This window comes from Rattus norvegicus, chromosome 3, assembly GCF_021556685.1.
Source record: "Rattus norvegicus strain SHRSP/BbbUtx chromosome 3, alternate assembly SHRSP_T2T, whole genome shotgun sequence".
In the NCBI taxonomy this organism is placed as follows: Eukaryota; Metazoa; Chordata; class Mammalia; order Rodentia; family Muridae; genus Rattus; species Rattus norvegicus.
Genome location: NC_141536.1, coordinates 35,195,166 through 35,220,408, shown reverse-complemented (window position 1 = coordinate 35,220,408; position 25,243 = coordinate 35,195,166). Strand labels below are relative to the sequence as shown.

General features: G+C 41.7%; 1 pseudogene; it reads right to left on the bottom strand.

Annotated features, from left to right (window-relative positions):
* Positions 1-2,506: 2,506 nt before the first annotated feature.
* On the bottom strand, positions 2,507-2,717 carry LOC148006470 (U2 spliceosomal RNA; annotated as a pseudogene).
* Between the last annotated feature and the right edge of the window lie 22,526 nt (positions 2,718-25,243).

Genomic DNA, 25,243 nt, shown 5'->3' with positions numbered 1-25,243 from the left:
AACAGCTTTACTTGAGAATGTTCATTGCGATGAGTTGTTAGGCTAGTTTGAGGCCTCTGACTTCACCACAATACCGGGACCTCATAGAGAATCTCTGATAACCTGCTGTTGTTCTGCATCTCGTTGGGTGAACTTGTGGCTATGGATCTGCAGGACTGGCCCCTTCACCTACTATGGCAACTCATACATGGGGAAGATGATGTGGGCCTACTCAAAGCCTTGGCCCTGTGCCTGAGCAGTAGTAATGTTGGTTCAACCTGGCAGATTTCCCTTGCCCACATCACCAGAGCTGCCTCTCCAGCTGGCCAGGTGAGGGGCAGTACCAGCTGTCCAGCCCTGCACTGCTGTGGCCATTGGGTCTGCTCTCCCATGCACAGGCCACTAGGGCCAGCTCTCTGACATGACAGGTGAGTGGCAGAGCAGCTCTCTCACTCATATGTCATTGCTGGTACCACTTTTTGGTAACCACTGTGGGGGCAGAGCCAGCTCAGTGCACCCCTCAGACATCAATATGGTTTCAGGCTGCAGTACAGACCACAGATATCCTCATAGCCTTTGGTGGTAGTATGAACCACAGACGTCACTCTTTTGGGGCTTCCTCTACTCCCTACAATACCATTCACATGGTACAAATTGACAAATGGCTTATTTCTGGAAGTGGAAATGGGACCATGCTATATATTTATTAAGGCAAAGTGGGATTGTAGCCACATATGCCATTCATTCATATTGGGAAAACTAGGCCTGAGAACATACCAGGCACATCAGACAAAAGAAAGGATTTAACCCTCAAGAGGCCTCTTTGCCTCTTTAATCCTTCATAGTTACCACACAAACAAATGTGCACACACACTGAGAGAGAGAGAGAAAGAGAGAGAGAGAGACAGCCAGACAGAGACAGACAGAGACAGAGACATACAGACAAAGACAGAGAGTGAGAGAGAAAGAAATTGATTTACTGTGTAGTATGTAATGTGTAATCTAAGAGAGTATTTAGCAAGTTGCTGCCAATGAATTTGTTATTGTGTGTTGTCCTGTAAATTTGTTATTCAATAAATTCTGACTTGAGAAATGACATAAATGTGTTCTTCTGTGTCCTGTATAGTGTGCTCAAGAGATAAAACAATGGGAAAAAACATTCTCTCTGTGTCTCTCTGTGTCTCTGTCTCTGTCTCTGTCTCTGTCTCTCTGTCTCCCACCCCCCCGCCCCGCCTTCTTTCATAGTAGTGATACCAAATGCTTGAGAGCAAGCCAGGGGATATGCTACTAAAAGCAGTCAAATAATGAACCAACCTAGTAAGAATCTTATTCAGATTGGATTCTCAATGTAAAGTGGATGTCAGAGGTCATAACTAATCAAATGGAGGACCCAGAGGACCCTGACTGATGTTTTACTCAAAACCAAGAGTCTGCGGTGCAGCAGTTGGCATATAAAATGGGGCATCTGGAGAGAATCAGGACTGGTGAGAGATGCTTTCCCTGTCACTGGCAGGATTTTGATGAGAGGACACACACATTTATGCTATCCTAATTATTGCTTTCACCATCCTCTTCTGGTATATACAAGCTCAAAAGTTCTATTAATACAGCTGGCCATAATCCCTAATGCAATAAGTTCACCATTTCTCTCTAGGCACAGGCTTATGGAGATGGAACGCCAGTCGCTAACATTTACTTTAACATTTTGTGCATCTATCGACTCGTTCATGCTTAAGACAGCTATTTTCAGGATGCTTATTGTTTCTCGTTCTTCTCTCTAGAGCCTTGTTTTCCTGAACTATATGTGTTTACTGCTCCATGACCCATGTAGAGGAGAGGTAAAAGACTGCAATTTAGGCAATGCCCAAGCAATTGCATTTCGGAGTGACTTAGGAGTGTGCTCTTCACTGTAGCATATGTTTACACTGCAGATCAGAGCCTGTGTGTAAACTTAGTGGTGCTACATTAGCTCAGTGTATGGTGATGATAGATACATGGGGGTTTAGGGAGTTGAAACTGATGAGATAGGGTTGGTAGGGAGAGAGGAGCAGAGAAACCCATTAAAAAACTGAATCCACATCAACTGTGATTTTTTTCAGATAAAATCCACCTCCCTGTGTATGTTTAAATAATTAAGATTTAACTGGCACGGCAAGGTAGTGATCTAGAGAATTGGTTCTAAATCTGTAGGTCCTGACCACTGTGTGTGTGGTCAAACAACCCTTTCACAGAGGTTGCCTAAGACCACTGGAACACACTTATGATTCATTATAGTAGCAAAATTAGTTATGAAATAGCAATGGAAATATTTTCTGGTTAGAGGAGGTCATTATAACATGAGGAACTATATTAAAGGGTCATAGTATTAGAAGGGTTGAGAATAGTTGATGTAGAGAAAGCAAAAGCAGGCTGTGTGGACCTCATATTTGGCCAATAAAAATAAAGAGATGGGAGTGAGCTTGAGAATGCAGCCAAACAAGTAGAGTGGTGCCTGATAAACTGTGTGACACTGGTCCTGAGTCGTGGACAAACTTCTACTCACCTCAGATAGAGAATGAAAGTAAGGATACCAACAAATTCAACTTGGTGAACCAATACATTTTATTGGTATTGCTTACATAAATAAGGGTGAGGAAGAGATGTGTCTCAAAGATAGCTGTGTCACTAAAAGCTCACCACCAGCCTGGTGACAATTCATAAAGCTACACTTGATCTTAGCCAAAAGGCCGAGAAGCGATCATAAAGCTGGAAATCTGGGGAGCACTTCACAATCTACAGGCAATTCAATGGATTGGTAAGCGTCATTTGCTGGTAGCTCAGTTGGTCTGAGTATTTTCGAGGCAGCTGGGTCAGTCTCTATCTTCCAAGAAGCACTGGTGGTCTCAGTTGTGTAGTTAGGCTGACTTGTCTGAGAGTCTTCTAGGCAGTTCAGCATGTCTGTGAGTCTCAGCAGTATTTGCTGCGTGTGTCATCGAGGGAAGGTCCTAGTACATCTGGTCAGTTTCAGGTACTTCCTGAAGCTCCTTGGAGTTGTTTGTTTTCTTAACAAGCTTCTCTGTAGGATGAAATGTTTCACCTCCACTTAGGATGCCCTGTTGTTTCATCTCCCTGTAAAGTTTCTATTAAAATATTGGGTTGTTTCATTTCCCTTTTTGAATCCTATGTTTTAAGAAGATTCTGTATAGGATGGAAGGTTTTAATCCCAGAGGGAGCTGCTATACATCAGAAAGGATCCCACTATAACCATGTCCCCTTGTCATTGCTCTGGTAAAAGAGTAAAAATAACCACCCCTGCTCAGGTACAGGAGCGCCACTAGAATAGGACATCAAATCCATGCCTAGACTCTGAAATACCTGTTTTCATTCCCAAAACTCCTCTCATGCCAAAAAGACAAGAATGAAAATGACCTCAGACAAAAATGCTCCAGTAAAGACCATTGACTGCCCATATGAGCATTGGATGTTAATCGAGCTATTATCTTGTAAAACAAACAAATAAAAATTGCTTCCCTGAACATATATCCAGTCCAGGCTTCCTCATACAAGAGACAGAAAAAGCTAATAATACCACTATTTCCTGAGTTAATGTTGTGAAACCTCCTTTGATTGATGAGAGAAGCGTGGGTCAGAACATTCTGAAAAGAGTGAGACCTTTCTGTTCAACTACTGGGCTTTCAAAGCTGTATTGTCAACCCATGTGTGTCTTGTGGTTACATCTTTAACCGAGTGTTTGTTATAACCCCTTTGCACAATTCATGGACCCACATTCTAGGTTAGTAAGGCTATCTCTGCTGTTCACGTCTATGTTATTAAGTTTCAATAAATCACAAACACTGCCTCTAGGTGTTTCTCAGATACCACAGCAATCTATTTGATAGCCCTAGTACATCTAGGCTGTGGATGTTGTACATACAGGAATCTTAGACTTAACAAACAAAATACAGTTTGTTTAATCAAATTTAGACTTCTGAAAAATGATGCGTTCTTCTCAGGAAATAATTGTGTTAATTTTGTAATTTATGGGGCAGCACTCCTTCACATTCCCCTCCACACACTGGGATCCAAACTGATGTTCTATAACTCCACAAATTCAAGGACCCCCTGCCCCCCAGACAACTAAAAATTTATAGGCGATGCATTCTATTATCAAAGTCATGGCTTAATTTTCCAATCCTTATTTTAACTCGTGGAATTCAGTGTCATCATATTTTTCTTCTGCTGATTACATAAGAAAATATGGGCAAAGGAAGATTGAAATGGTATTATAATAGGCTCCCAAACTTTAGCACATTTGATCCCATGACGGAAGTGCAATTAGGCCTTGGAACATAGCACGTAAGCCACAACGCCTGCCAAGACAAGAACAAAGACCTAATCCATCAAAGTCCATATTTTACACAGCCCCTAAATGTAGTAACCATGCCTTTTGCCTTTTATATTCAGCTTCTAGCTAATTCTTGTTAACGAGATTTTTCAAGTCCATCTTAAGAAAAGCTTGGGAATGCACCATGGTTCCAAACACCTAGTATAGTCACTAATTGGCTAATACTTTCTATTGGCATAAATATGTGTCTGTGCGGTCTTCTCTGGTAGATACATCACAACATTTCTGGAGGCCCCAGTGAGACCCTCAGATCTTTACATACTGTGGCACTTGGAGCCCTTAGAATAGGGTATAATATGGTAGTCAAGGAATCCCAGGGTCTCACAGCCTGAGATGTTCCAGGGTTCTAGGATTCCCTTTTGTGAATCGATTGCTGCCAAAAGCCTCTTACAGCTTTACTTCAGAAGGAAACAAAATTGAAAGTCACCTGGTTTGTCACCTTCCGAGGTTTGTCTGATTAAGGTGCCCCCAGTTTGGACACCTAGGAAAGGCCAGAAGCAACTGGTGATCCAGTGTCTAGGATCCATGTAAAACGTTGCCAGATTCCTCTTGTTTGTTTAGGTGATTGAATGTATGATAGACACACATTAGTCTTTATTGCATGTCTTTCTGTGTGTCCGTGGGTTACTGTCAGTTCTGCTGGTTGGAAAAAAAGATCTGAAGTAGAAAGGGGAGTGAGCCATTCCACGACTGTGGTCCTGGCTGCCCCTTCTAACTCTTTTCTACATGCTTATAGCGCAAACTATGTTTGCACTGGTGACAACTGGTGCTGTTGCTACAGTAATGATGATGGCTATAGATATAGCCCAAAGAGGGTTTTTAACAGATGAGGATCAATACGATATCTGTTTCTCCCATGGAAAACTCCAGATCTTCTATGAAATCAATTGGCTCTCTTTTGGATACAGGTAGCCCAGTGACAGTTCAGGGCATCTGGAACATTGTGATTGGAACACCTTGGCCACCCCAACCATCTTTCTGTATTGACCATTGAGTTTCTCTGATGCGAAACAGTATCTGACCCTGACCGCAGCTTAAGACCTGCCTCCTCTTGTGGGGACCTAAACAAGTTTGACTCAGCAGGTCAATGAGAGAAACCTAAAACTCCCATCTGTTCTATCGGCTTGTCAGAAGAAATCGATGCCCCTCCAACCTCTAGAGCTGCCTATCCAGCCTGTTGCCCAGATGATAACCCAACAGAGCCTCGGGAGCCATGTTGGAGTCACTGGGCTCCACCCAATGGACGGGAAGCACAGGAGGATGTCTGCACTTTTGGGCTGCTGTAGCGGATGAGGATGGGGCCTGTGGCACTGACTCCTGAGGGGAGATGGTCTGGTTCTTTCAGCTCCAGCCAGAAGGAGCATCCAGCTCAGCTCATCCAGGGCTTTCTGACAATGTGGATATTTTGGGGGTGGAGTAAAAGATCAACGCAAGCGCTTTAACTCCTACTTCTTACCCTCAGCCTCTTACCCCTGAAGCCCTAGCTGCTGATGTCCCTGTCCCTGTGACTGCTGTGTCCTCTGTTCCACTCCAGGGCTGGCAGGTCCGGAGCGAGCTTCCTTTATCTGCACTTCCTGATACCCACTTAACCTGAAAGATGTGTGAGATAGGTCTAATCTGTTAGACTCGATCCACCAGATGTCCTGCTGCCAGAAGCAGAAGAGGCACTGTACGTTAATGGGAATGGTTTTGTGCAAGATGAACCAGGTATGCCGGGTCCCAGGTGTCACCTTGGGCAGGACACCACGAGCCCAGGCTCTCAGCTGAAGGACTCCAACTCAAGGACCGAGCTTCTGCTGTTAACCCAGGCTTCTCCCTATGGGAATGGCAAAGGCATCATTGTATACAAGGACAGTTGGTATGCATTTGTCACAGACCATATACATGGGATCCCTACGTATGGAGAGAGAGCTTCTTTCTCACCTTGGCCAAAAAAGAAATCAAAAACAAGGAAAAGATTCTGATCCTAGAAGAGACATTTTGGTTGTGAAGAGAGGTAGCAACTCTCTGCTACAAAGGGCATAAAAGGGCAATCCCCAAGGCCCAAGGGAACGGGGCAGCAGATTTGGCAGCCCAGAAGGCAGCCCTGGATCAAGCGGGTCCTCTTCAGATGGTAGATTCCCTCCTGGAACCTGAATTGCTCCAGTGCCCAGCCTATACAGAGGAAAAAAAAACTAATAGATTAAAAAGGAAAGATCCTAAACAGGAGGCAAATGGCTGGTGTTTCTTGCTGGATCAGACAGACCTGTATTCCATGCCACTAATGGAAGACAAATGATATTCTAGAACTTCAGCAGGCATCCACCTGGGTAACTAAAAGTTGAGTCACTTAGGCCTAGATATTATAATAAATTTGAGATGCCCATCTGCTTGGGGTCTGAGGATAGTTTAGCTTTATGGTCAAAGTCTCCCTAAATCTGATAAGTATCCTAAATGTTGGTTGAGAACTACATTGTACCTAGAGGCCAGAAGGACTAAATATTTCCTTTAGATCAGGAAAAATTGGGCCACCTCCTACCTTTTGCCCGCGTAAGGGCCAGATGCACCCTCTATGAAGTTTATGAGGGGGAAATTACTAAACATCTCCTCTTCATCCCTACAACAGACCCAGAGAACTATTCATCAGGCAGTCTGAAAGGCTCTACCCTGGCCTATGTCTGAGCCTGCCCACAAGTGCCCATCTGGCGATTTTATATGAGCAAAGAAAATCCCAAAGCAGAGCCTGAAGTCAGTGTGAAAAGGCCCACAACCGGTGGATATCACCCCTCCCACAATGAGAGTCGCTCATGTCACCACGTGGACCCCCAACACCCAGCTGAAGGAGGCAAAGGAAGATAACAACGGAAGGGTTGTCACCAGGTCCAGATCCAGGCAGATAATTTATTTTCTAAAAGAAACGTGTGCCTCGACTCATCTGGTCCATTGGTCTAAATAAACTTATCTTGGCTCTCCCAGCAAATGAGCCTTCTTTTGTGGCAAGCCCCCCAAACTCTGATTTCCTCAGGAATACCTTTGGTACTTTCAAAATCTCAGGTCCGAGAGGCAGCAGAAGTCAGCCCTTCAGAGTAAAGGATCTAGAAAGAGTTTATCAGTCCCTTAGCCATTCTTAGATGGATATAAATCAGGACTGCTGGCTCTGGCTGGATCCCAAAACCCCATATTCTATGGGGATTGGAACTCATCAAACAACAAGCTCTACTTACAACCCCAACAGCTATAAACGGGGTCCAACTTAAGCTCACCGTGAGGGAACTCCAGGGGATGGGTACCTGTTTAGTCACCAAAGATACTCCCTACTGTAGCTGTGCACAGCTGGTGAATTCCATAAGTGGCAGTTGAGTGTATTTTCAGCCCCCAGAGACTACCTGGCTAAATTGTACTGGCAACTTTGGAGGCTCTGCTCCTTTCCTTCCTCCGTGCACATTATATCACAGGTGTTCATCTATAATGGAAAAGAAGGCAGGGCCCAACTAAATCTAGTTTCTCGGTTTTCCATGTGCAGTGACACATCCCTGTTCTCACTCCCCTGCTGGCACGGGCAGACATTGGTGGGTTCTGCTGCAGTTGAACTTCACCCCTCCTTAGGGAGATAAAGTTGTTAAGGAACCCACTACTCAAATATGGCCTGGATCATCTAGAAAGTCCTCTTTTCCAATGGGAAGCCCAGTTAGATGCCTTAGCCAAGGTTGTTCTTCCGAATTAGTGAAAATTGGAACTCCTTTTTATGACGGTACTGGGAGAAACTTGTTGCTTCTATGCAACCAATCAGCGATTGGCCTGTCATTCCAGATCTTGAGAATCCAACGCTTCTGGCTTCTGTCTGCATCTCCACTCACCTGTGCAAAGTCAAACCAGATATACTTAATAATTAAGGGAATAAAATCATAAACCCTTTGAGAAAAATGCTGCACTCTGTAAATATGATTTTATCTTTAGGTATTTATGAGGGATAGATTGCCGGAAACCCAACAGACTGCAAATATGTAGATTCTCAAATCACTTATATTACGTGGTATAAAATTTACAAGCAGCTGACACACATCATCCTGCATACTTTAAGTAAACTCTAGATCGCAAACTTATTTGCTGTGTACTTCTTGTTATATTGTTTGATTAAATATAGCGGCAAGAGGAAAAAGTCTTTATATGTTCGGGACAGATAAAATTATTTTTATCGTACCTTTTCCGTGTTTGAAATTGCTTTCAGAGAATGGGCTATTTTCTATGAAACCATAAGAATTTTGGGATACAGAGATTACATGATATCATACATATAGCAACTGTAAGAAAACACTCTGGGCTGGGGACTGGAGAAATGGATCAGTGGTTAAGAACACCAACTGCTCTTCCAGAGGTCCAGAGTTCAATTCCTAGCAGCCACGTGCTGGCTCACAACCATCTGTAATGGGATCTGATGTCTTCTGGGATGTCTGAAGACAGCTACAGTTTACTCACGTAACATAAATAAATAAATAAATAAATAAATAAATAAATAAATAAATCTTTTAAAAAATGTTCTGGGTTCCAAGAATCCATGGAGTGACCTTAGTTGTTACAGCATTGGATATATAGACCTAAAGAGGCCACATCCTGTATCCAGGTAGGATCCCCAATGAAGTAATGGGAGCACCAACCCACCCACAAATCCTTCAACCCCAAATTTATCTTGTCTACAACAAATGCAAGGACTGAGGGAATGACCTAGCAATAACAGGTCCATCTAGAGACCCATCCCATGGGAAAGCACCAATCCCTAACACTATTAATGATACTCTGTTATGCTTGCAGACAGGAGTCTAGCATGGCTGTCCGCTGAGAGGTTCCACCCAGTAGCTGACTAAGATGAATACAGATACTCACAGCCAAACAGTGGGTGGGGCTTGGGGCCTTCTTATGGAAGTGTTGGGGGAAGGATTGCAGCCCCAGAGGGAATAGGAACTCCACAAGAAGGTCAACAGAGTCAATTCACCTGGAGCTCTCAGAGACTGAACCACCAACCAGAGAGCATATACGGGCAGGACCTACGTGCCCCACCCCATATATAGCAGATGTGAATTCTTTGTGTGGGTCCTGTACAGCCGAAGGGGTGGGGGTGTCTATTGCAAAAGCTGTTGCCTGTCTGTAGGATATGTTCTTCTAGCTCGGGTGCCTTGTTTGGCCTCAGGGTGAGAGGATGTGCATAGCCCTGCACAGATTTGATGTGCCAGGGTGGGAAGATACTCAAAGGGGGTCTCTATCTTCTGAGAGGAGAAAGGAAGGGATGTGAGGAAGGATTGTGGGAAGGGGCAATGATCTAGATGTAAAGATAATAATAATAATAATAATAATAATAATAATAATAATAATAATAAAAGTTCTGAGTCTTCTTGTGCTGAATCCAGGTGAAAATAAGTGGTGTCCTTTCTACTTTGCCATACAATAGTAGTGTGGTGTTAACCGCGCCAGTCCTCCATAGTCCTTCTGACATAGCATGCAGTCTTTTTTTCAAGCATAGGGAAATAATAAATCACAAGGAACAATTCATGATTAGAAACGAGTGTTATGTTTTCCAAATAAAGCAGCTGAGGGAGCACAGAGGATGAATTGACATGTGAGAGTCAAACTTGGGTCTGTTATGAATTCCAGAGACGAGAGGCCCAGGAAGGGCTTCTTCCGGGGGCCGTGCAGAGAATCCAAGCTCCTCTTACAGATCGCAGATGCTGTCCTGGAAGAAAGCAATCCTGATCGGAAGCGGGGTAGCATCTAACATCATGAACTTCAGGTTTAAAATATCTGTCTTGTGACCCCACCAGGCAGCTAGAATTTCCTGTTGACCCTAGAAATACAAGGGATTCTGAGTTGGCCCATAAGCTTGCCTCCCCCTCACATCCCAAAGGCCAACAAAGGGATTGTAGGATTTAAACCAGGTAGCACATGTTTTGTGGTTTTGCTGTTGTTAATTAAAGTCCAAGGTCAATACCCTCAACAATAAGAATGGCTGAGTTATCCCTTTAAATAATAGATTTGAAGGAAGCAGACTTGAATTCAGTGAGTTATAAAGATGACAACAGGAAAGCAGGGTTGAAAAATGAAAGAACAGCTGTGTTATTGTAAAAGGAAGTAGACAGCTGGAATCCATAGGACCCAAGTCTGGTCAGTGACCCAGTAGACTAAATTCTACAGCTGATGGTTAAGTGTGAGAAAATACAAAAACCGTAAGCTAACTGCTGGACAGAACCGCTGACTTCTTTTAAAACAGTATCATGGAGTCAACTAGTGCACAATCCCATGTTTGAGGGTTATTTTAAGAAAGAGCATCTGTTAAAGGGTAATGTTTTAAAGGAAGATAGAATCTAGATTTGTGTTACTTACTGTAAAATAAGCACGTGCCGAGGAGGATTTTATTTAAGTCACTGTGTGAACTGAGAGAGATACTACAATTAGTTCCAAAGAAAATTCAGAGAAAGGCAAATGTTGCTATATGCATTTGCAAATACAGAATGCTAGCATGAATTTACAAATCAATGCAGAAGGCAGACATGTCTAGAGGGTAAAGGATTATTCTCCTGGGTAAAACAAAAATCAAATCAAAACAAAAAACAAAAAAGAATCAATCAATCGATCAAACAAACAAGCATAATAGAAAGTAGAAACCCTGGTGAGCTGACACTTAGCAATAAAAATAGAAATATTTCTGACAGTTCTTGCAATGTCAAAGTGGAATATTATTCAAAGTTGGCCCTTGGACCAGCATTAGATCAGAGTAAGCTGGATAGAGTTAGATTCCTGGATAACACTCCAGCCCTAGGAGATACAGATGGGGTCTCTAGGGGATTCTGATGTACTCAAGTTCTTTGAACTTTCAACTTACCTTTAGTTTCCTTATTAACGTAATAAATAAGCTCTTAACAAGCACTCAATAAATACTTGAGAATTTATCTTTAACTTTATAGAGTTGTATTTTTGGCACAAGTATACTGAAATAGGTTGCCTTTTGAGTGGTCAAAGGGAGGCCAATGCAATGGAAGCAGTAAATGGGGTCAGGTCAAGATGTGACTAGATCAGCTTTGAACTTCCTCTGAGATAGCATCATGCCATAAATCAGGCTTAGCTTTTCCTTGTGGGTTATATAAACATTACCCAACTTTCTGTTTAGGTATCTTTTCTGAGTTTATAACTGTACCATTTATTTATTTCTTCTGGTAACCATCTTTTGCCCATGTTACACACACACACACGCACACGCACACGCACACGCACACACACACACACACACACACACACACACACACACACACACACACAGAATGCATTGGTTTCCTGATGATCTATGTCAATCCCTTCCTTTACCAATTGAGAACATCGGTGATCAACCCAAGCCTATAATCCCAGCTACACAGGGGGGTAGGCTGTAATATCAGAAGGGATTATTTGAAGTGACTTTGAGAATGATAGAGCCTTTTTTAGCTTGTGGTGTAAAGATCAGGGAAAGCTCAACTGCCACCAAAACTACTCCCAGTTTGTGTTTTTGCTGTTTGTGTCATGAATCTTAAGACTGAAAGGCAGAGACAACAGAAGATGAGCTTTAGAGAAAATTTTATTATACATTCATAAGGGGGAACCTAGATGGGAGGGAGAGAAAGAGAGACGGAGGGGTGAGCAGAGCTTCTGTCCATCAAGGAGCTGATCTCAGGAAATATGGTACCATGGGGCTTCTAGCTTTGGGAACTTGTAAAACTCATAACAATGTGGGGTGAGGTATGGGGAGGAGGATGAGCTAGCTGGTCAGTTCAGCTGGCCCAACCATGTGTCCAGGTTCCTCTTCTCAGTTTATCTGTACAGGCATGTATAATCCTCAGGTCCTGCTCAGAGGAAGTACCAGTGAGAACAGGAAGCAGAATTCTCTTCCAGGAGACCTAGCTTCAGCAAGGATATTTTTCTGGGTTTCTGCTTTGGGGGCTCCCCATTCCATTGCCTAGTTCTGTCTCCTGTTCGCATCAACAACTTCAAAGGCTCCAAGCTCAAAATCTGTGGTTTTCAAGGACCTGGGAAACATAGTAAGACCCATTTTGAAACAAAATTGTAATAAGGAACTGGACATATCGTTGCTTAGCATGCAGAGACCATAGATTTAACCTTAAGTATTGAGAGAAAATACAAAGAGAAAGAAACAAGGTCACACGAAACCCAAAGAAACAAGCATGAAATTTGAAACAGTAGCAAAAATTCATTAAGGGGCCTCTAATAAGCTACTCCTACAGGAAGGGACCACTAACTTAGCAAACCTCCACATTTGAGTATTATTTTTAAGAAAGAGTATCTATTGAAATATAATATTTTAAAGAAAATAGAATCGCTCGATGAATTTTTACTGCTGTGAACAAGAAACCATGACTAAGCCAACTCTTGTAAAAGACAACATTTAATTGGTGCTGGCTAATAGGTTCTGATGTTCATCTGAAGCCTGCTAGTGAGAGACCGACTTCCAGGCAGCTACAGTGAAGGTCTTAAAGCCCATGCTCACAGTGACACACCTACTCCAACAAGGCCACACCTCCAGATAATGCCACTCTCTGGGCCAAGCATATTCAAACCATCACACGGACCCACTGCGGTCTTAATTACGTCTGCTTAGCGGTCCCCACAATACTTTTCATTGTCACTGACTTTTGTAAGTAGCTTGGTAGGCAAATGTTGGGTAGAAAACAGGGTCCTATAGACACATCCCTTACCAAGTTTCATAAAACTCTTAAGGGAAGTGTGTGTTCCGTTCAAGGTAGCCCTCTGGCCAAAATAAACACACCTTAACCTTTAAGGATTTCCTGTTTGCAAGTGCAAGGATTTTGTATCTAAGGAGAGGATCTTCTATTTGTTAGGGTCACCTTAAATTTGTGATGGAGGAGGCTTAGAGCTTTCCATATAGAAAGCACATGAGCAGCAGATAGGCCCCTGAGAACATTCAGTTCAAGGATGTAAAAATGGTGATATAAGAGGCTCATGGGTCAGCTTCAGGAGCCAAGTTTACTAACAGTGCCTAAAGGATGGAGCCAGAGGGCCTGTGTGACCTATACTTCCCACATAGTTTCTTACCTGAAACACAGGACAACATATGGCTATCTTAAATATGGCTGTCTGGTGCAGCAGCTAACATACGTACAAAATCTGCTTGGCTCCACATGCACAGATGTTACATTGCTTTTTTGTTTTTTTTTTTTTGTTGTTTGTTTTTTGTTTCTTTTTCTACAGACCCTCTGCTCTGGTTCTGTGGATCCTCTTCCTTCACAGTCACTAAACACAGGATCACCTCTAGATAGTTCCGGTTGGCCTGTGCAATGCTCCTTCGGCTTTCCCACTTCCCATGTTTTTCTGTGTTTTCTGAATGGAATGTTGGTCATGTTGATTTCCTCTTCCGTTCCAAATTCTTCAAATTATAGATTTACAGTGTACTAAATGTAAGAAAACAGCTCACCAAGTAAACAGAGAGACATTAGTAAATGCTTACAAGTGGGTGAGCAGGAACACGTGATGAAGACCAGCATATGATTTTATCATATGCTGAGAAGAGGCTAAGGGGTCATTGAGTCCTCTGCCAAGTTGAATTTTCCCAGAAGCATGAAATTATCTTGTGTAATGATCCCCACACACATAACTCAAGGCTCCATCAGATTAACTTGATTTACTCTTTGTACAGTCTGCCCTGGTGGTATAACGCAGGCAGAATGACTCAGTGAACAAAACCCTTTCATCTGCTCCAACTATCCCCTAATATAAACCAGGGTGGTTACCCAACTTCCCTCAGTCTCTCCAAGAGACCCGAACACTCTATGTAAACAAGGAAAAGGCCTCTTCAGTGCATAACTCTCTACAACAAGGAGCTTCAAAGATGTCTGTGGTATTCCATTCATAAGCGATCTAATTTGAGGCAGAGGCACATAGGCAGAACGGCCTGCTTAGCTGTTTGTGGTATGTAGTATTTACATTCTGGGGCTTTGGTGCCCTGGTACTGTATGTTCTTTCTCCAGTGGTAATTTGTTTAGAGAAGACATCTTGTGGGTAGTGGGCGAAAAGGGTGGGCAGCAGCCCTGTGCTGTCAGCCTGGATGTGTGTGGCCTTGGGGAAGTCTGCTTTGAACGAGAATACTATGGGTTTCCATTACCAGCAAGAATGCTCAAGGGAAACTATGTGCATATAAATTCCTTTGTCCGGAAATCAGGAGGGGGAAGAGTTTTCACAGATGCCCTGCAGCAGGCCTTTTGTCTCTTAAGATGAATTCATGGAAACTGCATCTCTGCGAAAGCAGAACTCAACGCTTCTAACAACACCCAGAGAAGTACAGTGCAGGGTTGTCTTTGTCGATGTCCATCCCCAGTCTGACACGGGAGGCAGACGCAGGAGGCAAACATCTGGGACTGAGGACCTCATCTCTTATCCTCGACATTTATCTTAAGTGAACGTTTGTCTTTCTGTTTTCTCTAGCCAAATTCTGTAAGTTTATTTTTATTAGGACTCAAACAACATTAGTCCAAAGTATTATAGCGGATGAGGGCACCTACCTCTTCCTGGGACCTTGGCAGGAGCTGAGCATTGTTTGAAGCGATGCTAAACACTGCTAAAACCACTGCTGACTGTACAAGTTCTCGCTTAAGCTTTCCTTCTGACGTTTGCAAAATGTTGGAGATAGGGAGATTTGGTTATTTAATTGGCAGCTATTAGCCTCGCCTTGTCTCTGGGTCCCTGGATGCTATGAGCTAATGGCTGTTAAAGCAGCCAGATTGCTCTTCTATCAGTACTGGCTTAAGTTAGTGACATGGCAATTATGGCTACGGAACAACCTGAACTCAGGTGAGGTCTTGGACATGACAGTTTTGAACAGTATGACAGAAGTGACCAAGCCTGAGAACAGACAGCACTTTGATGGTTGACAGTGGAAGAGGTGGGGACTGAAGAGCAGCAGAGGATGAGAAATGATTCTCCTGCACCCCTGATAACTCTAGAAAGTGTCATCCCAATGCCCATCTTAAGATTTAAAATTTAAAAGACTGCATGAGAACATGGAGGTTTCGGGGATTTGTTGGGAGACCTGAAGACAGTTAGGCACGTGTGAAGAATGACAAAGCACCTCTCCATCTAAGTAACAGGTAGCTCCTCCCTCCCTAAACATTCCCCAAATCAGCTGATTGGACAAGAAGATTCATATATCACCAGCTCCAGTCTTCTGTCTTTTTTTTTCCAAATCTACTACTAAATATTGTTGCATTGCATATCATGTCCTTGCTTGGTATCAACTCTCCTTCAAAATCAGCCATAAAGCCCAGACAGGCTGCTCTAACTATGCTAACCTCTGCGTATGAGAACAGGCCAAAAAGAAAGTCTAAGACTTGCCTTATTTAATAATAGATCACAAGACCCTCATTTCCAGAGGGGTTCTACCTTATACCCAGGAGGAAGGAATGCTGCACATAGAGGCCTGTAGAATCTGGACAGACCGGCTTATGGCATTTCTCCACTGTGCTCTCTTACGTGAGACAGCAGACTTGGATCCAATCACCTTTCTGAACTGAGAGCAATTCTCCATCAAACCCCAGCATTAAAAAAATGGGTCTCCAGTGTTTCATTTATGAAGATGCCTTAACAGATAAAGCTTTGGTTAACTGTGCTTTACTCTTGTCAACTGGCCGTGTGTTACAGAAGTGGTGGCTACCACATTTATAAATAAAGGAAGATACCTGTTCTTTCCCACCTCCGGACCTTTAGAATTAACTCATTCACTTTTATGTCTCATTGCATTCTACCTTCTTATTTCAGGAACTCTAGGAAGGTGGGCTCACCTTTGGCTGTGCTAAAGAGAAAGGTGAAATAATCAGTGCTTTAGTGAGATATTACTCTTTCCCTCCCCAGAACCTCTTCCCTTAACGTAGAAGCTTACAGGTGGCAGTCAGGAAGAGTTGAATGTCTGTGAGTGTAACTTTTCCTCTTTTATACTTTTCATGATTTCCTTAACATTAACATGGCTCCCCTCCCCCAACATTTTGGGCCTCCTTAATCTTTCTCTAACTTCTCCTTCCCCTGCTTGTGGCAGCTTGTCCAGTGTGTATCTAACTTCAGGCCAGCTGAAAGGAAATGGAGATTTCCTTCGCTCTTCTGTTCTCCTCTGGGCAGCAGCTAGAATTTACAACTTACTTGCCCAGGGGTTTCTCTTTTAAACTATAATATAATTGTCCTGTGTTTCCCTTAGAGGCCATGATTAAGTTCTTTTATTCACAAATCTAAGAACCTCAACATGGAACCCCTAGTTTCCCTGTGTCCTCAGGACTCTTTCAGGGAGGTCTATTTAACCTGAGCTCTTGGGCGCCTCTGGAGATGAGCTTAGACTCTTGAAACGTTCTGATTCTGCTCGGATCCTTTTAGCATCTTCTCTTTCAAATTCGTGTGGTGTGGTAGTCATCTTCCCTGTGCCTTTGTTCACTGTTGAGAAGACACAGATCTATTCACCTTCACACCGTCATTACTGATCATTCCCTGGGATGGAGACCAGAGCAGGTGTTTCCAGATCCTTGGTTTCTTAAACGAAGAACTAAAATAGAGGTTCAAATCATTTGTAAAACAGTACTGAGGAAACTTTATTTGAAGGGAAGCAGTAGTACTGATTGCAAAGAGACTGTCAAGGTTGTCAGTGACACATATGAGAGAGTATTCAAGGGCTCCGATTACTTAGGAATTCATTTTATGATGTCCAAGAAAACGAGTTAGGGTGTCTCTTTATCTTGATTAATAGGCTTAGATTACATAGGCTTTTGCTCATTGCTCATGCCTCTTCCCACAATTGCATCATATTTTAATCATATGCATGTCCAACTATGCATAGGCATTACTAATTATAATATGGGATTCTTCCTAAAAGTTCACATGAAGACTTCCATTTGCCTAATCGCACATACACACAATATGGCAATGAGAATGACTAAAAATGGGGCATTACCAAGGAGTTGCGAAGAGGATTGCTTCCTTTCATTCTTCAAAGTGGGTACATGCAGCGTGATCTAGATGGAGGCCCCTGGGTTGCCGATAGATTTCTATGTGCATTGTTTGTGGATGGGTGTGCGATGAGGCAAGCCAATTGGAGAACAAGATTGTTAATCTAGTACTAATGCTCGCCTAACTGTTGGCCATAATCTCCTAAAGAATAGAAAAATAAATTTTTTCATGCCTTTGCATATGGCAGTGGTCAGAACATAGCATATTGTTAGAATGCATGGTGTTAAAGACAATAGGCAGACTCTTTTCAATGGCTTGAAGAGTAGATCAGAAAAAGTTAATAACCAACAAAAAGCTAATGAAGGTTATCTCTTCTGATGTCTCGAGGGTGGGGTGGGGGAGAAAAATGGTTTCCTCTGCTTTTTTTTTTAATTTTGGACCCAATCCTATTTTAAACAGACTAATAAGAGAAAAGCTAACCCTTCAATTAGTACACATACCTCTTGCATACAGAGAAGCTGTGCAAGTAGCCATAGGCTACTCTCAAAGGGGTGGCTTTGAACTCAGACTGATCTGCACTTTTCAAGACAGGATGGAACATTTTAGAAGTGGCAAGCAAAGGAAAGAACAACAAATACCAAGCATTGTGTCTCTGGGGACGATAAGCTGTGTAAAGGTGAATGTCTCATAGGTAGAGGTCAGTCCGGAAGTCTGTCTTACAGGCTCCCCAAGTACTCTCTCTACGCTAAGCCTTTTCTAGAGTTTAGCTTTGCCGATCCTGGCAGAGAGAGCTGAAGGGTCAGTTACAGTGATTTGCTTAGGAGAGTTTTACTCTGTTATATTCTGTAACCACAATTCATGGTTGGTTCGGGGTGCAGCTTTTGTGACTTTGTTTCCATACTTGTCTGGAGAGGAGTCTGCAATTCCTAAAGTAATCGGAGCCCTTGAATACTCTCTCATATGTGTCACTGACAACCTTGACAGTCTCTTTGCAATCAGTACTACTGCTTCCCTTCAAATAAAGTTTCCTCAGTACTGTTTTACAAATGATTTGAACCTCTATTTTAGTTCTTTGTTTAAGAAACCAAGGACCTGGAAACACCTGTTCTGGTCTCCATCCCAGGTAATAATCAGTAATGACGGTGTGAAAGTGAATAGATATGTATCTGCAATCTGGTCAACTCCATTTAGCAACTCTTTTACAAATTCATGCAGTATGTTAGTTATTTTCACATTAGCTTTGTCTGTCTGTCTGTCTGTTTAAAACCTTCCTTAGTGCTAATTGGTTAAACTTACCTTCAACTAGTTTATTGTGCATTCTCAGTTTTATAAATACTTGGGAACTTTCAGACCTATTGAGAATTCCCTCAGTTTCCTTTCCCTGGATATGTCTCTCCCAGAGACACTCTCTTCCAACGTGTACAGTTTTTCCCTCAGGATACTCCATGCTGCAGCTGTGAGTTCATTCATCATGGCTCCCCCTTTCTCTGATTTCCTTCCATTTTTGTGAATCTCTTGTAATTTGCCACTTGATTTACCGTCTTGTATGAATACACCCTATGTCTTAGCAAGTATAGATAGGTGATACATTTTTGGAAAAAGGCCTTGAAACATCTTAAAACTTCCTTTAAAAAGTGTAGCTTGCAGCAGACTGACTGGTTGGATAGATAAATAGAAGTCATTCTTCAGAATTAGAAAGCATTTCCTCCATTACTTCTACTTTTCAAGTTAACAACTCATATGTCTTCTTTGTATTTAGATATTTTTTTAAGATACGGAACTTAATTCTTCTCTCTGGAAGCTTTTAGGTACATTTCATGGTAATTAGTCTTCTTGAAATGTGTATTTTTCACTATTTCAAAAGTTCTTGTTAATGTGTGTCTTAGTTATTGTTGTGCTGTCGAAGGAACACCCTGGCCAAGACAACTCTTACAAATCTAAAACATTTAATGGGAGACTTGTTTCAAAGGGTTAGGGTTACTCCGTTATCATCATGGCAGGGAGCCTAGCAGTAGGCAGGCAGAGTACTGGAGAAGTAACAGAGAGCTTACACACTGATGACCTACGAGCATCAGAGGCTGGGTTGGGAGGGTGGGGATGAGGGATGCAGCCCATTTGGGAGAGTCAGAGAGCATGGCCTAGGGTTTTGAAACCCCAAACCCAGTGACATACCTGGTCCTTCAAGGCCACTCCCACTCCAACAAGGCCACATCTCCCTATCTTTCCCCAAAGTTTCACTCTTTGTTGATTAAGATTCAGATATATGAAGGAGTCTAAGGAGGCCATTTTCATTCAGACAACCACAGTGTTCCTTAAGTGTGTTGACTTTTCTTCATTGTGTTCTTTTCTGGAAGCTAATATTCTTCAGTTCTGGAGAAATCTTCAAATGATCTCACTGAGATCTTTAACTGTCTAGCTTCTGCTTTTTTAAATACTTGTTTGATGCTGAACCTTCCTGACTGGTTGTTTAGGTTTCTATTTTTTTCCCTTAATTCCCTTAATTTTTTATTCTATGTGTCTGGTAGAGTTTTAAAAAATTTCTAAGTTTCTTTTAAATTTTTCATTTGTTGTCACTTTCTAAATTTTAATATTTAGTGTTTTTCCATGTTGGATTTTAAATGTACATGAGATTTCTTTTTTTAATGCCCCTTTTCTCCAGATTTATTTTTATGTGTTTTTGCCTACATGCATGGATAAATACCATATACATGCCTGATGCCTTAGGATGGTGTCAAATCCTCTGGATCTGAAGTTATAGATGGTCACAAAGCTACCATGTAGGTGCTGGAAAACGAACTCTGGGTCCTCTGGAAGAGTAGCAAATACTCTTAACCACGCAGTCACCTCTCTGGCCCCTACTTGAGACTTCTTATTCCTCTCTTCTTTATTGTTTATCCCTATTGAGATGGAAATTGTTGGTCTTGCCTATCTCATCACAATGTTTTTGTCACTGAGACAAAAGAGTTGAGAAAATCAGCTTAAAGGAGATAGAGTTTATTTTGGTTCATTTCAAAGATCTCAGTCCACTGCCAGGCTCTCTTGTAATGAGTTATGGAAGATGAACATGATGGCAGTGGAAAAATGTGTCAATAGAAGTGCCAGCTAATCCCGTGGTGGCCAGGAAGCAGAAAACTGCAAAAGGAAAGTATAGGAAAAGAGCTGCCTATCTCTGCACACCTCCAGAGATCCATTTCTTCTCACCAGGCCCTGCCTTCCACAGTTCCTCTTAGCTCCCAGAGTCCATTCAATTGTGGACTTACCAGTTGATTAATCTATTGATTAGACCTATGTTCTCATGAGCCACTCACTTGGCAGAAGACCAATTTCTGAACATTGCTTAGTAAACAAGCTGTCAGCCCAGGAGCCTTTTGTTGGGGTGCTTCTTATACAAACACGGGGGTGTGGCTGGGGGGATCAGGTGTATTTAACCTCATAGACTCATACTAGAGGGGTGCTTTCATCAGGATGAACTGTGCTTGGAATTCCAGTTTTATCTGATTTAGAGGAGATGTTAGACTTAAAGTTGACAGGACAATTAATATTTGGGGGGAGGGGCTGTTGGGTAAGGTCAACACAAGCTTTAGATGGTTTTAGAAGCCAAAAATTAATGGTGAGGACAGCATATAAGCAACCTTGTGGCTTAGATGTGGCTTCCACAAGGTTCAGGTGTTGTCAATGTGACTATATTAAGTTAAGATTTGGATAAGTGACTACGTAATAAATCCCACTTTATGAAGAAGTTTAGGAGCCTGTGGTAGTTGTGGTAACAATGACCTTGTAGCTTCATTTGAATGCTTGGTTACCAGCAAGCAACACTATTAGGAGGTGTGGCTTTGTTGGAGTAGGTGTGCCCTTGCTGGGGGACATGTGTCACTGGGGTGGGCTTTGTGGTTTCTTGTATCCAAGCCAGGCTTGTCTCTATTCCCGGTGCCTGGGAATCTGGATGAAGAACTCTCAGTTACCTCTTCAACTCCATGACTACCATGCTCCCTGCCATGATGATAATGGATTAAACCTATGACTCCGTAAGCCAGGCGTAACTAAATCCTTTCCTGTATAAGAGTTGCTGTAGTCACAGTGTCTCTTCACAGCGATAGAACACTAAGAAGTGTTACTCAGTGCTTTTACCAAAGGATTCTCTCTCACTTCTTTTTTCTTCTCTTACTTCCATGACTCCCAACTTGTGAGAAATATATCTTTGTTTTTATGTCCCTGAGTCTATGATGTTCTTCTATAATGTCACAAATACACTAAGGAAAAAAAAAAACAGTTGAGAGTCGGTATCCCTTCCCTTCTTCCTTCAGGTACTTATCTAAGTCTCAAACACCAAGACAATAGTTCCACAATCTTAGGTGACTCAAGGACCAAAGGCCAGATAAATAGGCACTACTAGTCAAAGTCTGACAGAATTTGATCTCCTCTTGACTCTTGTCTTGCCTTTCCTGCAGAAACTCTGCTAAAAGGCTGTAGGTTTTAACACCCATTTTCTGCTCCCAACATGGCTGTTCCCCTTTTGTGACATATCCCATCCTCTGAGACTCAGGAGTACAGCTTTCTCCTATTGCGCTCCATTCTTTTTGTACTCCCATTGCCTCATGTTGGTTTATCAGGTACGTTCTTAGAAAGTCCCTGTATATTCTCGTTTCCCACCAAATGAGCTTATTTATTTTGGCTCTGGTTTCCTAGTTGAGATAGTCCTTGTTTGTCCTTACTGGCTTCTCGTGTTCCAGATCCACATCAAGTAGTCCAAATTGTGCTGCGGCTAAGACTAACCGGATCTGAGCTTCACAAGGATGATCAACGGCAACAATGCTTCTGCTTTTCAGTTGAATCTTTAAGACTAATTATTGTTAATTATGCTAAATAAATGTTAATATTCCTATCTGTTTTCCCACATACAGTTCAGACTGCTTAGAATGTGAAATCCTAGTTTACATTATAGACAATACTAGCCCGTATGCCAGCATTTGGGGGGAATGGCTGGAGTTTTACATTTCTAGCCAATAACCTGTTTACTTCTTCCATAATAAACTGCAATGTTAACAGGGTTTCCTTGGCTAGAGACCTTGTTTGGACCTATTAACAAGTACTGATTTCAGCTGTATCCATGTTTTTAAGCCTCTCAGATGACCTCTGCATATTGGCAGCTGTTCAGTAGGATTTGGGCCCTGTAAGGGCTTATTTCCTATAATGATTCTGCTGTAATTTTTTTTTACATATAAATGGTAAATTACCTTTTTATATTATGAGCCATGAATTAAAAAACAATCTACTTTGCATTCTTAAATAAAGCATTTTAAAGTCTGAAGCTTAACTCAAATGCCAGGAAATAAGCAGGTGGAGTTAGAGAAAAATTTGCACAGAAATCCCCATATTATCAGGTGAAATGCCTTTGATCAGAGACAAACACAGCCCTCATAGCTAGTTAATGCAGGTATTCCTGTAAAGCTTTTTTTTAAAGCCAAGTAGAAAAGTGACATTTTTTAGTATGACACCTACTAACAAGCTATTCTCAATCCTTGACACACAACTGGCTTCAAAGACCCGAACTGCAGGAGAGAATAAGAGTAATCTCTCTCTGTCTCTGTCTCTCTGTCTCTGTTGTCTCTGTCATCTCTGTCTCTGTCTCTCTGTCTCTGTCTCTCTGTCTCTCTGTCTCTCTGTCTCTCTGTCTCTCTCTCTCTCTCTCTCTCTCTCTGTCTCTCTCTCTCATACCAGGCTCTTGGGTATTATAGAAAACATCTTCTGGGCAAGTACATTGGTGGTGCTTTTATCATAATTATGATTATTATCACCTACTCTCATCATTTTCTTGCTATGTGAAAAGAGTTGTGCTAAGTCACATGGCCTTTTAACAGAGTAGAAATTGAAATGTAAGTAAAAAACTTCCATTGGAATTGACCTTTGACTTAGACACAGAAACAGACGTCTTAGAGATTGTCAATTTTAGTGCAATGCAACCAACTTCTTTAAAAACTTTTTTTTGGAAAGCCATTTGATAAAAATGAGAAAAAATGAAAGATGAAGGGCTATTGCTTTTTCTTTTTCTTTTTGGTCTCAGGGTCTTTCTTCTTAGGGAAGCCATAAGTACCAGCTTCACTTTGATTGGACTTACATGTCTATAGTATTCCCTTTCCAAGATATTGCTCTTCCCTAATGGAGAGCCTCATGTCTAAGCTTTGAGCGTGTAACCAGATGTTCTTTATAGGAAACATGTTCCCACTGGCAGGCCTAAATTGTATGAAGCTTATTTCTACCAGGGTCACGTTTTTCTAGAACACTGTTTTATTTCTACAGTGCATATGAACTGTGGCGTCAATGTGGTGAGTTGGCAAGTTGCTTTTCTATGTGCTATATGGAGGCAAAAGTAAAGAATGGGTAGACTTATCAACCACGTGGAGGATGGGGTGGGAACCATCAAGGTAACCAAGTTCTCCAGGCCTAAGACACCTAATTCCATACGCAAATGGATAGAAGTATTCACGGGGGTTAGTTGTCATATAGGTATGTATGTAGTGCATTTGTCTAGTTAGTGTGTAGCACTCATACAATTAATTGTAACAATACAGCAAGTTTGGAGCTGTTTACAAGTCAATCAATGTGCCTAGTTCTCTTAATTCCAGGGATAGAGATGTTCTTCTTGGCAAATGTGAGCTTTCTAGAACGAAACATCCAACACATTGCTTGGGATAACTTATAGGTTGAGCCGTTGAGGTCAAGTAAGAGTGTTTTATGTTTGGCAATTTAAAGACCCATTTGGCAGATCTGGCATTTAATCCAAATGGGTGTTACAATATTTACATTATTGACTGAATAATATTGATCAAAACAAATGACCAACTTCCATTTACAAATGAGTATTAAGGGAGTTCAGAAACTATCTTACATAGTTTATTGGAATGTTTGAAAAATAAGTTACTCTTGCAAAAAAAAGTAAGCTCTGTCTGTGTTCACCAAGTAGGTCTAGAGAAACCCAACATGTATGTTTGTACATGTATGATAACTATGCATGTACACATACATGCTTTTTAAAGTAGATCTATCTTCTATCTCTCTATATAAATAAATATTTGATTATATGTCATATTTTGTATATATGCAGGATATAGTTATTGAATGACTCATATGAAAATGGAGTCTCAGAAGGTCCATAATGAACTATCTACAGGCTGTAGAAGCTATCGGTTTGGAGAATTAAGCAGCATGGCTCAGTTCAAAGCTGATGGCCTCGGCAACCATGGCACCACCACGACCATATCTCTACCTGACTCAAACTGACCTTGATACTTGATACATCAGAGAAAAGGTTGAAAGCTTAAGAACTGAGAGAAGGAAGAAAGGCTTGAGTTACTACCACTGCAGCTCTCAAGAATGGACTATAAACTGAAATAAACCCTTCTTTCTCAAGTTGTTTTTCTTAAAGTATTAGGGAAAAAGAGAAAATTAAAACAGTGGTAGTTCATAACAACTATAGAAGTGTGGAGAGTGAAGCCTAACTAATGAGACTTCAAGAGGGAATGAGAACTCTATTGAGAAATTGGCTAGATGCCTTTTTTTGTCATATTTGAGCAAAACCATCTATCTCTTAAATGTAAGACAGATTTCTATCATTAAACTAGTACCATGAATACTAAAATAGGATCTTCAGTGAAATTAAGATTATAAATTTTCACACTGAAACTACTGGCTTTTATTTTGATTTTAGGAAATCATTTGTTTATGTATGTTGTTGGACACTTTTGTTGCTTTCCTGCTAGGGACTGTAAGGGACTTGGGTTTTGATTTTGCCTACCACAGAAGAATTTCTCCTTAGAAATTGTAAGCAGTTTCTAAGCACTCTACATGGTGGGTTTTTTTTGTTTGCTTGTTTTTTCTAGCTTTGCTACTTCCTAAGGTGCTAACGGAGACAGAAATTGGTCTTAATAA